Source organism: Schistocerca cancellata, chromosome 6 (genome assembly GCF_023864275.1).
Source record: "Schistocerca cancellata isolate TAMUIC-IGC-003103 chromosome 6, iqSchCanc2.1, whole genome shotgun sequence".
Lineage (NCBI taxonomy): Eukaryota > Metazoa > Arthropoda > Insecta > Orthoptera > Acrididae > Schistocerca > Schistocerca cancellata.
In genome coordinates, this window is record NC_064631.1 from 44,266,960 (window position 1) to 44,271,555 (window position 4,596).

Consider the following 4,596-nt stretch of genomic DNA (forward strand, 5'->3'; position numbering starts at 1 on the left):
TGGTAACAGTGTTTCTCCTTTGTATTAAAAAACATATAGCCGATGTCCACCCAAATGTTCATTAGGAGATCGTGTAGAAATTTGAAGAAAATTGGTTTTTTGGGGTTTTTGGTAACAAACTTTCATCTTTTTACGTTCCGTACGTATACAGGGTGGTCCATTGATCGTGGTCGGGCCAAATATCTCACGAAATAAGCGTCAAACGAAAAAACTACAAAGAACGAAACTCGTGTAGCTTGAAGGGGGAAATCAGATGCCACTATGGTTCTCCCGCTAATGGCGCTGCCATGGGTCAAATGGATATCAACTGCGTTTTTTAAATAGGAACCCTCATTTTTTATTACATATTCGTGTAGTACGTAAAGAAATATGGATGTTTTAGTTGGACCACTTCTTTCGCTTTTATGTAACGTGCGCTTGACGAACACATGGTCACGTGTTGACACAGTCGTGACCATCGCTCCCCCCCCCCCTTTCCCCCCTCACGAGACGGAATGCAGCCTTGTAGCACTGGGGGCATGTGACGCGTAAGGGTATTCCCGGATGGTTATAACTACACTGACGATGTCCTGAATGCTGCAGCGCGGGCTGTATACATCGCAGGACTCTGAAACTTCGTAGGTATATACATTAATCAGTGCACCCGCAAAGTATGCTGAAAAAATAATAGTTCCACTTTCTGGAACCAGGTCGAAATAGGGCGCTGTAAGCAGTGACAGTGGGGTATGGGTGCAGGTGAAGGGGAGCAACGATTAAGCACATGATAACTGTGATCCTGGCACGTTTATTAGGATATGCTTACAAGTTACAATATATGTTCAGTATGGTATCCCGGATCAGCAACATGCTGCATTTGTAACTCGGCAATGTCGACAGGTGCTCGCAGCATATCCAGTATAATCAGAGCGATATGCCATATGCCACCGCATGCTAACCTTCAGATCAGGAAGATTCCGGATATATCCCTGATGGACACGATATTCCAGATATCCTAGAACCAGAAGACACATGGATTTATTGTGAGGAATCTGGAAGTTCACACATCTAGAAATTGCCTTCAGATGATGTGTTCGTTACCGAAGGTTTCTCGAAGCAAATCTTTCACCTGGCAAGCGACATGTAGCGTCACCTCATCTAGCATGAAAATAGTGGTGTGAATACAGTTAAGCTCTTGCAAAGCTGGAATCAAGTGTTGCACAAGGAGCCGGCCACGGTGGTCTAGCGGTTCTAGGCGCTCAGTCCGGAACCGCGGGAGTGCTACGGTCGCAGGTTCGAATCCTGCCTCGGGCATGGATGTGTGTGATGTCCTTAGGTTAGTTAGGTTTAAGTAGTTCTAAGTTCTAGGGGACTGATGACCACAGATGTTAAGTCCCATAGTGCTCAGAGCCATTTGAACCATTTTTTGTTGCACAAGGATGTCCTTATAATGTGTAGACGTTACTGTACACTTAACAGGCCGACAAGGTGTCATCTGCTCGAAGAAAAGCTGACCGAGAATGAAGGAACTCGTGAAACCAAACCATATAGGCACATAATTTGACTTCAGTGGATGTTCCTGCACAGCATGCGATGCAGCAGAACCGCATGTCCGCAATATATTGCATTCACGGCGCTGTGCACAGTAAAATGTACCCTATCCGTCCAAAGCATATTTCCTGGCCACATGTCATTCATTTGCATGCCCGCCAGAAGGCGAAAGGCAAAGTCACAGCACTGTCGTCTGTCTTGGAGCTTCATTCGTTGCACATTCTGAATTTTGTAGGGATACTAGTGCAAAATGTGCCGCAAAACACTTTGTACTATTGATCAGGAAAGAGATAATTCCAATGACATAGTTCGAGCACTGTCCGCAGAATTTGAGGCGTGCGCTGCACGATATAGTACAGCTACAGGAACTTAATCAACAATGGCCTCGGGAATGGATAAACTCCCTGTCCCTGCTGCACCACCTACTTCGACTATCTCTTCAAATTTCTTGACCCCATTCTTTAGCCTATTTATTGACACGGTGCCTCCTCGCAGCCGTTTCTCTCAGAGATATCCCCGCAATGCAGCGCTGCAGTAGCTGTCGTTCTCCAAAACAACTTTAGCAGCAGTGCACGGTCTTTCCTCTCAATAGTCATTGCGCTTCATTTGGAAAATTTCAATGTTCATAACCCTATACACCAACAGTCAGTTCACAAAAGAAATAAACATGCGTTGCCATGTGACACACAGCATACCGATGTCAAACCAGAAAACAATTCTAATTCTGTGTGCTTACAGCGCCATATTTTTACCTGGTGGCAGAAGGCGTAATTATTAATTTTTTTAGCATACTACGCACTCTACACCAGCTAATGAACATACCTACAACTTTTAGCGTTTTGCGATGCACGCAGCCCGCACCGCAGCGCTCAGATCATCATCAGTTTAACTATAACCACCCTGTATGTAGCCTAAGCGGAGCAGAGGCGAATAGGGAATCACTATAGCGACGATAAAGGTCACAGATTGGGAAATCCACTGACATAAGTAACTTTCCAGAATGAGATTTTCACTCTGCATCGGAGTGTGCGCTGATATGAAACTTCCTGGCAGATTAAAACTGTATGCCCGACCGAGACTCGAACTCGGGACCTTTGCCTTTCACGGGCAAGTGCTCTACCAACTGAGCTACCGAAGCACGACTCACGCCCGGTACTCACAGCTTTACTTCTCCCAGTACCTCGTCTCCTACCTTCCAAACTTTACAGAAGCTCTCCTGCGAACCTTGCAGAACTAGCACTCCTGAAAGGAAGGATATTGCGGAGACATGGCTTAGCCACAGCCTGGGGGATGTTTCCAGAATGAGATTTTCACTCTGCAGCGGAGTGTGCGCTGCAAGGTTCGCAGGAGAGCTTCTGTGTAGTTTGGAAGGTAGGAGACAAGGTACTGGGAGAAGTAAAGCTGTGAGTACCGGGCGTGAGTCGTGCTTCGGTAGCTCAGTTGGTAGAGCACTTGCCCGCGAAAGGCAAAGGTCCCGAGTTGGAGTCTCGGTCGGGCACACAGTTTTAATCTGCCAGGAAGTTTCATATCAGCGCACACTCCGCTGCAGAGTGAAAATCTCATTCTGGAAACATCCCCCAGGCTGTGGCTAAGCCATGTCTCCGCAATATCCTTTCTTTCAGGAGTGCTAGTTCTGCAAGGTTCGCAGGAGAGCTTCTGTAAAGTTTGGAAGGTAGGAGACGAGGTACTGGGAGAAGTAAAGCTGTGAGTACCGGGCGTGAGTCGTGCTTCGGTAGCTCAGCTGGTAAAGCACTTGCCCGCGAAAGGCAAAGGTCCCGAATTCGAGTCTCGGTCGGGCACACGGTTTTAATCTGCCAGGAAGTTTCATAAGTAACTTTGACAAAGGATAGTTGTTATGGCCCGGCATCTAAGAATCAGCATGTCGCAAACTGCGATGCTGGCTGGCTGTTCGCGTGCTAATATCGTGAGCGTGTGTGTAAAGCAGTTGACCGAACTGGATAGCCCATTGGTTAGAACACTGAACCCGCATTCGGGAGGGCAACGGTTCAAACCTGCATCCGGCCATCTCGTTTAGGTTCACTGCCGATTTCCTTCTCCACCCTTTCCTAATCCCAGCTTGTGCTCCGTCTCCAATGACCTCGTCGTCGACGGAATGTTAAACACTAATCTCCTCCTCCTCCCCTGGAAAGCAATTGAAGGGCGTCGAAAGCACGAGAAGGCGGCAGTGTGTTGGACTGCTACACCTCCTAATAGGCGCGGAAGTCGGCGTTCTGTGGCAGATACGACAGCTTGCAGTGCTTGAGCCGTGGTAAAAATTGCTGTTTTGACGAGCGCCGCAGCGCGTAGTGTGAAGCAGTCGCCCTCCGTTTCTGGCGGTGGCGCAGCTGTGGCTATCGCAACTTTGGTGTCTCCCTCTGGTGGGAAAGGGGAAAGGTTGCCTGTTCAGGCGCATTGAAGGGGCGCTATGAGTTCGCCAGAAGGTCAGTCGCGGTCAGTCTGGAGTGAGTCTGGAGTCAGTCTGGGTCAGTCTCTCGTCCCCAGCTTGCTAGTCTGTCTGTCGTCCGCATTTGTTAGGCAGTTAGTGTCTGTCCGTCGTTCGGATCAACCTTTAAAGCCGGTTGGATCGTCGCGGTCGCGCACTGAGACACAAGATGACTTGTCCGCCTGGAGCGTCGGCGCATGTGAGGTCGCCACGTGAGTCCAGTGGGCCGCGGCGTATAGCGAGGGGTAGTGGCTTCGCGGCCGACACGAGAGCAACAGGAGTCAACCCACGACATCGGTCTGGCCGGTGCGAGCTGCGACGCCGTGAGACGGGAGATCGGCAGCTACCTGCGTCCGTTGAAGCGGCTGGCAGCGGACGGTTCGGGAGAGCGATTTAGGGGGTGCTGCGCCAGGTCTTCTCGAGAAATCGCAGTTTATTAGAAGTTAAGTGATTGGTGATATGTTGTTTCATTTACTTGTTTTCTTGGTGAGGTCACCAGCCGCTTTGTTTTGGGGTCGTCCCACCATTCTTCTCCGTTTGGCCACCCGCGGGAAGGTGGTTATTTATGAATTGGGTGGTCCGTTTTTCCCTTGTGGAGTAGGGGCGGGTTAGACCAACCTGCGGTT

At 49.2% G+C, this 4,596-nt stretch overlaps 1 non-coding gene across 1 annotated transcript; it reads right to left on the minus strand.

The window, feature by feature from the left end:
- Positions 1-2,591: 2,591 nt before the first annotated feature.
- Positions 2,592-2,666, minus strand: Trnas-uga (transfer RNA serine (anticodon UGA)). Its single transcript has one exon. It is a non-coding gene; the product is annotated as a tRNA-Ser (tRNA).
- Between the last annotated feature and the right edge of the window lie 1,930 nt (positions 2,667-4,596).